The following is a 10,167-nucleotide window of genomic DNA, read 5'->3' as shown; positions in this document are numbered from 1 at the left end:
TTTTATTCCCTCTCAAATGCTATGACTGACTTGCCACTGATGGGATCAAATAAATAATCACAGGAGACATTCGTATTCGTGTCACGTCATATTTACTAAACGTTAAAAAAATCGCATAAGCTTAACCTTACTTGAGGGCTTTTTGTGCCTTTGTTACATAAGTCGACGTAGGGAAAAAAGTTAATGCTTAAAACGTTTATGGACCAAATATGGTACAGATTCTTTGTACATCATTGGGCATTCTGATTTTATATAATTTCAACCTCTTTTAAGAAAAAAATGATGGTACTCTTGCTTCCTTGTCAATTTCTATTCAGTGACCAAACAACATTGTTATCCAGGTCCTGTTCTTGGTCAACAATGATTAAATGGCAAATATGGCTTTTCAAAGTCGAAGCTTAAGAAATACTTGATGCGCAGTTTTTTAAGTGGTGTTACTTTATGGTCTCAGACATATTAGTCTGAAATAATGAAACATGATGATGTAGTCTACCTCTCCTCTTTCTGGTGCTCCTTCATTGCCCTCAAACATATGAGTATGTATGCAGGTGTCGATTCTGTATTAGGATATAAGTCACACTTAAGTTTTTGACTAAAATTCCTGATCAAGCCTATATTCAAGGGCTAAGCAAATCCGCCAAATCTAAATCGTTGGTGGATCAGATATCATATGAGTATAAAGTCAAGTAAAATGAATAAGTTTTTCGTCTGATGGGAATTTCATTCCCAGTAGCGGTAGTAAAGGTAAAGAAAAAAGAAAAAATATATCATGTTTACCTCACCTTAACTATGCAGAGATACTCTGCTCTTTGCAGCCCAGGGCCCCTACATTATTCATAGATATTGAAATTTATCAAAGCATAATCTTGCACCATACCTTTCATCAAAATCGGTTGGGTTTCGCCAAAGTCTGATCATTCATATTTGTATGTATGTAGGTTTTTATGATTTTTTTCAATGCACATGGTATTCGTTCTATGGCTCAGGTAGGTAAGGTATTTTACTGGTTTTAACGACAAAATTTTGAGCTGTTCTTTTTCATGAGTCTTTGTTCAATTCAGCCTACAATATATCTTCTTACAATGGTCTTGAGGTTAACAATGCACGGAACATTATTCCAGACACAGACAGCAAAACTCGAGACAGGAGTCACCATGAACAGCTTTTGAAACAAGTCGTATCACCGAGAGAAAATTAAGATTTCGTATTGTAGGACGAAAATTAGAACCTGCATTCATTCCCGTGTTGACACCAGCCCAATACATGTAATTCTTGAGGCACAAGGCCAAAAATAAAGAACTCGCTTGAAATTGAAGCATTCAAAGCAGGAGAATGTTTGTTCCTAATATGAAATAAATTTTCCCATTTTCCCAAAGACTCTTGTTCAAAAGTTATTTTATGGTTAAACGTACCGAGTTGCTTTGGCCCACAATAGACAATTTGAGTCAAAAAAACTCATTTAACCTAAATAAGTCATCTTTCTTACCCAATAATAGATGGGTCAATGTGGAACCATTTCCAGGGCTTGAACTGTTACCGAAAAAAAAATCACGTGTTACCGCTACATTTATAAAAAAAGATGGCCTAATAACGCAAGAAAAACAATTTCATGAGATTGTTTTTAACGTTTACTTTCGTATATGGAATTAACGTTTTGTTTCAACAAATGACGAATATACGAGGGAACAATGGCAAAAGGATGCAAGAGTTCGAGGATTAAGGGTTGTTTGGTTTTCATCTTTTTTCACTTTTGATCAGCATTTTGACAAGCATTTTTCCATCCTTCTTTTCATGATGTGAAAAAAGCTTAACGTAAGGCCAGTATTCCACTCAGGCTTGCATATTCAGGTTCACTTACGAGTTTTCGCCATACAGCTAGGAATGTCATGCGTCACAAAAAGTGTGAGTAGATAATCCTAGTCACAGCCTCCCTTGACTATTCATTTGATCCCATTAGTAGCAAATTAATCATTGCTTTTGAGACGGAGCTTTTAAAAATCTGGGAGGAAACCTTCATAACTTTTAGTTCTTTTCCTCATTCAAAAAGGAGGAAAGTAACGGTAACGGGAGAGCTAAAAACCGTTCCGTTACCGATGCCGTTACTTTTGCAGCAAAGTAATGCGTTACCGGTAGCGTTACTCAAAAGGTAACGCTGCTACTTTAATGAAGAGGCATATTCCTATATCAAGCATTTTATGAGGCAATGGGTGAAAAATGAATATCTAACCCAGTTGGCAAAAAAATTCAAATACAATCTTCCTTCCCAAAAGTATTGGTGCAAATTGTATATAATGTTTGGGCCTATTTTCATCAAATACTAAACGCTACAGCTAACATTGGGAAAGGGATACTTTGACTCACATTGTTGAATCGATTAGGCAACTATGTTATGATGTTGCGCCTAAGTTTAATTTCGTTAGAGTGCATATATTTGTCGCAGAGGCACACCTGTGGATATATTTTTTTCTCTTCAAGATCAACGTCTGATTAGAATAGACTGTCATTTGCAGTTCAAAACGTCAAAACATTGAACCGTTTCAAAGAAGCCATCGCCATTGTAAAACCCCGAGTTTTTTCTGTTCTTCATTGTACTAGTGATTTCGCTTTCATTTATTAAAATATAAGAAAAAGGATTCATAAAATATATATTTCAATGTCTTCGAAAGAAATACATCAAATCAAAATCAATCAAGATGTTTATGGGATGAAATCTGATTTGATCTAACGTCAACAACGCATAAATCCTTAGCATTCTTTGTTGCTTTGTTTTCCAAAAGAAAAATCTTCCAATGGCTTCTTGATATTGTCGAAAGAGCATTGCCGCAATAGAATGATCAACTTATTTTCAATTCGTCTTCTAGTGATCATCATTGTACCAAACAATTCCACTGTTACACAGTTACAAGCAATTTGTTAGGCTTTTTTAACACCTACATCAATTCGCTCATCCATTACTTACAGATTCCTTGAGATGAGATGGAGAGGCCCATTTCCGATTTTTGACTAATAAGGACACTATTGCTTCCCGCAAACAAGTTGAATTTGGAACACGTTTGCCATTAGTGTCATTCACTTTTGACCTTTGGACAGATCGTATCCGACCAATTATGATGCCATGCAATGGTACTATTGCATTCATGATTAGATTCAACCCATTATTTGATGGTGGGAGGTCCGATTCTGCAAGTCAGTTGTAGAAACTAATTGCATTCATCCACTATTTATGGCTTTACCGCAAATTTATCACACTCTGTAAACATCGGAGTTGAGTAGTTAGCTGAACAAATGAAGAGCACTGTACACTTGCCCTTCCTTCGTCGCTAAATGATCAAATTGTAGCCATATTGTACGAGCTTCCAGAATGTGAAACGAAATTAAGCTCAAATATGGGAAAACAAACGCCTCGAGCTTTAAACTTCGTAACAAAACTTTATGAGGAAGATACAAATTAGTTCATTCGTTTACCATAGACCTTCTGCTATTCAAATAAAATGAGCCCATCTAATGGCCTTATATTAATGGAAAATGTACTATATAAAACACTTAATTGGATCTGCTTTCGTTCCTGTTAACAGACAATAATGTTACTTACACAGTTGGAAATAAAAATGGATTAAATCTAGGTCAACCTTTAATACCACATTCTATAATATCCCTAAACTGTTCAAATTGTGGAAAAGACGATCAAAGGCGTCATTCCCGCAACAAACCATAGATAGGCCTTCATTCAGTGCCTTTTCTTGTCCGCGACAGAAACCAACAAATCTTTTTGTAACAGAAATAAACCTTAAAGCCCTCCTGAAAACCTGGCTTTGACTTGGCTGACTTATTCAAACACGAATTCAGCGGTTCATTTCCGTTACTCTTAGACATTCTTGCGGGGTTAATGAATCGAAAAAATGAGCAAAATTGTTCGTGCCCACCTATGCAAAAATCCATGAGCGTCGAAGGATAAATCGAATCATTAAAAAGAAACCTGTCAGTTTGAATCCATATCATAAAGAACTTACTGATTACCTGATCATGCTCCGAAGAATTGTCCAGACCTGTGTTTTCAACTAAAATCTTAGCAACATCTATCAAGATTGCTGAAATTCCCGTCTCATTCAACCTTACTCACGAGAACACCTCTCGTCTTTGTTCTCCCGTTCTTTCGTCTCAAACTTGGAGGGTATTGTTCAGCAAGTAGCTGGCTCCGAATTTATGACCGATTCCGTGGGCGTATTGCAAAAAGGATTTTATGAAGTGTCTCATCAATTTATGAATCACTTTGACCTAATCGACCCCAAATTCTCTTCTCTCTCTCAAATTATCGTAAGCTCACGATGAACAACGCATATGGGCATTCTCCAGTTTCTGACTGTAAAACCGTCGGGGCCAGAGTTAGCTACAGATTTTGCTTCGTTCTGGTCTGGCCGAGATAGGCACGATTCTTTTTTCCCGAGCAAGTCCTGTGCCCAGCTCTGGTTTGTTTTGAATGAGATCCCATAAATGACCCAGATTGAGAGGGATCCCCATTAGCGCAGTGGTTGTTGAAAAATTGCCCTTTTGAGCGTCATAAACTCCTCGACTTTAATTTCAGGAGCATTTTTCTACGGAGTCATATCTTTTCGATTAAACATTGTTTAGTGTTTTGGCTTTGATAACATACGAAAAGGTAAGAATGTTCAGAATATGCGAAAATTCACCTTCTCTGGCCTCTTTGCGAATAACTCGCAAACCGTTCATGAATCGTATCAATGTGTCAAATATTTGTTTATGTTTGCATTCTATAATGATTGAATCTCACAGCCGATCACGAGATTAAAGTGGGGATAAATGAGTTAATAGCAATGCTTTGATATGTAACTTTGTCTCTAGCGGAGTCACACTGAACTCAAAGCAGTCCTGGTCATTTGCATTCCTAGGAAATATCCATGAAACCTGGTAAACTCATAGCATTGTATGAGACAAGTTTATTAGTCACCAAATTCCGACCCAAATATTTCTCTTCTCCTGGTTCATCATCGCGGTGACAAAAAGAGAGTTCCATTTTTACGCTGAAGCATCCAAACATTTTACGAGCTGGTTTTGTCCCAGGGTGACAACCCTCAGAAAGGAGATATTTACAGCTCCACTCATATTCTCTCACCAGGGGTACCTCCTTGGGTTGGCCACTGGCTTTCGTGATGGTGTGTGCAAAAGCCAGTTGCTCTTCAGTTGTCCGCTGAAGTAAAGGACCTTGGAAATGCCATCGTTGATGATGAGTGCCAAGAAGAGCATGAACACAAGACAGTCCCAACGGGATCCCATTTCTTCGTCTGAAAGCGAGAAATCTCTATGACCATCCATTATCATTCATGAGATTGGAAAATACTTGCTCGACACTTTAAGGCTTTCTCATTGAATCAGGTCTAATTGTTGGCCATGCCAATCACTATCAAAACCGTACCGGGGCTCAAATTGCCCATGCTGTTACTTCAAACGGTGTTTGTTCTTAACGGTTCCATCGAGGACAGAAAGGGCAATGGTTCCGTTTTGGTTTTGACAGTGGATGTACCGCTGAAACCAGAGGTCAATTCAGAACAGTGGGGATCCAAAAGCCAATAAAACGCGAACAAAGGAAAGCAAGTCTGAACTGATTGAGCTACAATTCGAAGTCATGACACGAAGGTGATTGGAAATTCTACCATTTACTCACTTATCTTTTTTCTAGTTAAAATGGCCGCCAACATAACGGAATGTTTCGTCTGGAAAAATTCTGGCAATTATATATACTTTTCCTATTGTCCCATGATTTGCAAGTTCAAATTTTTGATTGCTAATTTTTGAGGGCAACTCAAGGCATTTGCATCTCAGGGCGTCTATCAAATATATTTTAGGACAAGACGCGAAAGATTAAAGTAAATTTGGCAAAAGTTTTTGGGTTAACATACACGGAGGTCCAACTGAGACACAATTAAACAGGTTGAAATGGCTTTTTTGAAGCAAAAGTCAGAGCAGATAAGCAATCGTTTTTTGCAATTTCAGCGCAAAAATGGTCCACACTGGTATTCTCTTCGAATCGTAAAATAGATATCTGAACAATAGAGAAATGTGCGAGCGCTCATGCAAAAAGCCCCGTCCTTTTAATGTTGTTTGACAAGCCTGAGAGCGAATGACGAGTACTTGGATTTTTGAACGCTTCGATTGAGGTTTGAAATCCCAAAAGAAAAATTGTTTTTCTGCCTTACTGACCTCAAATGAACGTAATGAATAGAACCTTGGAAAGGGGAGGAACAAGAGGCGGAACACCAAGATTGAGAAGTTTTGGCGGGCTCCTAACCAAACCAGCGTGGCTTTGGGAAGAATTCCAAACTCAATGTTTGCCTATAACTTTATTTCTATTCCAAACTTGAGGGTGATATGTTGGCTTTTTTTTCTCACCGAAATGAATGGAATTCTTGGAAGACTGATGAATTGGTCAAAGCCACATTCGAAAACTCAATAGGTTCAAATGTGGTAGAGAGCAAGATTCTTATGCTGGCAGTTGTACAATGGGAGTACAATTGTTCAATGAGTATGAAATAGGCGTCTTCTGGCAAATTATGGCTTTTCAAGCACATTCTTGTCTTGACTTTTAGTCTCTTTCACTCGAGCATGTCCGGATTTCAGATGGTTTCTCTTTATCCTGGGATTCGATTGAGGTTTGCCACCTATGGAATAGAAATCTGCTTAAGTTAATGAGAGAAGATGGCTCGACATGGCATACATTCTATATTTGTCTTCACCAAGGGGGGTAAGCTGCACCACCCTAGCGTACCGTGGGTACAGGTAATGGTTTCTTTATTGGTTTCAGGTGTTCCCATTCAACCCCAGACAAATTCATCCGAATTTGCCGTGAGAACCAGATCCTCAATGAGTGCTTTATGCAAGGCACCTCAAATGCCAAACTCGCACCCACTGTCTTAATAGAGCTTCTTGCACCGGTAATAGTGGTTAGAGCAGGAGAAGTAAACCCATTTCCTATCTTCATTGATGGTTTGTACGTGACCTCATTTAGAGCAAACGAGATGAAATTTGGGGTACTTTCAAACGTGAATTTGTTGTCGGAAGATATTGGTTTATTTCGATTCTTTGCTTCTCTGAGCGGAAGACCAAGAATCATCGTCTGAAAGCAGTTTAATCGTAAAAATATTTCGGGATGAGACAATCTTTGGCGCTTGGAGCTCTTGTTGCTCTTAACGACGACAAGTGAGCAGCTGCTCCTGGTTTGTGCTGGTCTAGTCTACTACAAGAGCAAAGCAAGTGAGCGAGCAAAGCAAGCGAGCGAGCTAGCTTAGCTAGAGAGTCTGCTCTTGCTCGGAACTCGAACTCGAACTCAAGATCGACCAAAGGCGATAGACTCAGGGACTTCCACAAGGGGTCATGGTGACTCCTAGCTGTAAGAAATGGCTTGTTTTAAAATCGTCCCTGCAAACACTTTGATTCTAACTTTAAGACACATTCTTCCAATTCTAGATAAAGGAGAAAATTCCGGGGTCAATATTCATTAGCAGACTCTAAGTCCTTGGGCAGTTGGCAGCGTGTAATTTGCCTTCAATACATCAGGATAGAAAACTCCAAGACGAACCTGAGGACCACCTCCTCTGATTGAGTGTCTGCCCCCCTTTTCTTTTCGGAAAAGTGCCCCGTTCTCCCTTATTCGACCAAAGAACAACTACAAACAACTATCTCATGGAGCACACTTTAGAGCGAGCGTCTGCTCATAATGAGCACCTCAAAAACACATCCTCTCAAACCCTCTCATTCTGGTCACTTAGTGAAGGAATAGTCAATGAATCTGCATCATTTAACACGTTTATTAGATCAGATCAGATTAAGCAAATAAACAGATATGTACAGCTTGCCAAGTACTTGACTTGTTTAGCGGAAGCATGTTTATGAGACAAAGTTGGAACAATTTTGGGACGAGGATTTGGGAATTTCAAGGAACAATTCAAGGCGTCGCTTTAAGAGCTTTTTCGTCTTGAGGGGTCAATGAATCCTTCAATGATCTGGATCAAGAAAGCCTCTCAACTTTGAAACACGTCTCAGCGACTACGTTGATTGAAGCGAATGTGTCTCTCCTTAACAAACAAACATGAACAACTGTAGAGCGTACAATACTGACCATGCTTTTAACCATATTGTCCCATACTCGAAACGTATTTCACATGGTGATCTACTTTTTTTGTTTCCAGATGTCTCGGAAACAATTTCAGTTATTTTAAGGAGGAGAAAAACTGGCTGATTCGAAGTTGCAAGGCTCAACTAACTCTCTCTCTTTCTACTTGCCCGTTCCTCCTCCTCGTCACTAAAAAAAACTTCATCTTGGTACATAAATACCGACTGGTCTGTTTTCCTCTTCAAGTAATTCCTTTGAATTTTTCTTCGCAAAAAATCTCCGTGAAGGAATGCTCCTTTTTGTGACCCCCAAATTAGAGGTTTCCGCCAACCAACCAAAATTAGGGATGCTTCCAAGTCATCTCCGAGTGAATCATAATTTACGACGGACTCTTTTCTCGCCGAGGTTGGCATAATATTAAGTCTCTGACAAGTGTGGATTTTGTGTTAGGGGCGAGCAATTTGAATTGATCAATGTCCGTGAAGATTGGTTCTTTTCCGAGACAGGACATGTCCGGCATTATTTTAAGTTGCCTTACCGTGACATTGAAGATTGATGCAGGTGCTCCATGTGGACACGTTCTACACTAATAGAGAAATATTCGTACCTCGCCTTCTCATGCATGGCTTCGTTGTATCTCATCGAAACTACCTTAAAGTGAAATATACCACGATTCAAGAGTCAGAAATCACATACTCATCCATTTTAGCGTACCAGTAGTCTAGAATGCTCCCCAACCTCAACATGGCTCCCTCCAATCATAATGATAGCCAGGACATGAGGACACGAGCCCGGGGTTGTTTGGCTTTTTTTCCGCCTTGGCCGTACAGCAGAGACATGAGGACACGAGCCCGGGGTTGTTTGGCTTTTTTTGCCCTCAGGTCTGTAATTCTTCACCCACCTGACCAAGTGAACCGGTAAACCGTCGACCAACCCTCTTTTCGAACACTTAGTCTCTCATCTCATTTGGATTGCGCCACACCCTGGAGATGGGTATTAGAGGGATTGGTTTCGCTGGCCTGACTGCTTTTTGTTGCTCAAAAAGTGGAGTCATCCCTGCAAAGATATCCTTAAAGTAGCCGAGATTACTCGAGCGAGCTTCTTCTTCACCTACGTCTCTTTTTCCACTCCCAAGTTCCAAAGCATGCGAACATTCAATTCTCGCTTACCAGATGCTTTGGGGATTCCGTCACCTTAACTACATCCTGGCCTCAAGTCGGCCCCAAGTCCTAACTAACATTAACTGACATCAGCTCAGATGAGATCTCGGCGTGTAGTGCCGTAATGAACTTCGGCACCGTTTCACATGACGAGACAACAAATCCATGAAACCATAACTAAATAGACGCACTTCCATGCTCGAAGATCACTTAGTTCCAATTTAGGCGCGATATTTTGACACTCACTGCATGCGCACCAAAGATCGGACCGTCGTGTTGCACTACAGTCAACCCTTTTTTTGCACCAGATTTGTCTTGAACACTTTTTGCTTCCGAAAAATTTCGTCTGGAAGGTGAGGAAAGACGAGTTCCCCTTCCCCCCCCCCAAAAAAAAAGAGTTCGCTTTTCCCCCACACCATTTCCACCTTTGGATGAGTGACGGACACTTGTCCTTGAAAATGGTGCTCTTTTACTCAGTCCAATGAACAAAACTCATAATCCCATAGTTACCAGTTTCATCCAATTTGAAAGCGAGAGTTTTTGAATTCTGCATACTCGAACTTGCCAGGCCTTGCTGCATCATTTATCAAGGATGTTTTCGCTCCCATGATTTCGGATGCCTCCGCCTCCTCCTTCACTTCGGGGACCACCATTGCAAAAGCCTCTTTGGACAGCAGCTGTTTCGAGCGAGAGAATACGATGATCGTAAACCACGATGTGTATATGTGTACGTAGTGTATATCGTATGTGATACAGTGAAGTGCCAACGGAAAACGCAATTCGCCTTTTCCCCCGGTTTATTAAGTACCCGTCACGTTGTTGGTTGGGATTTGATTGTTTCCCTTGTCAACACGAGTAGCAAAATCTGAGACAATTACACAG

Source organism: Tigriopus californicus, chromosome 7 (genome assembly GCF_007210705.1).
Source record: "Tigriopus californicus strain San Diego chromosome 7, Tcal_SD_v2.1, whole genome shotgun sequence".
In the NCBI taxonomy this organism is placed as follows: Eukaryota; Metazoa; Arthropoda; class Copepoda; order Harpacticoida; family Harpacticidae; genus Tigriopus; species Tigriopus californicus.
The sequence above is the reverse complement of the archived record's forward strand: the minus strand, read 5'-3'. Positions refer to the sequence as shown.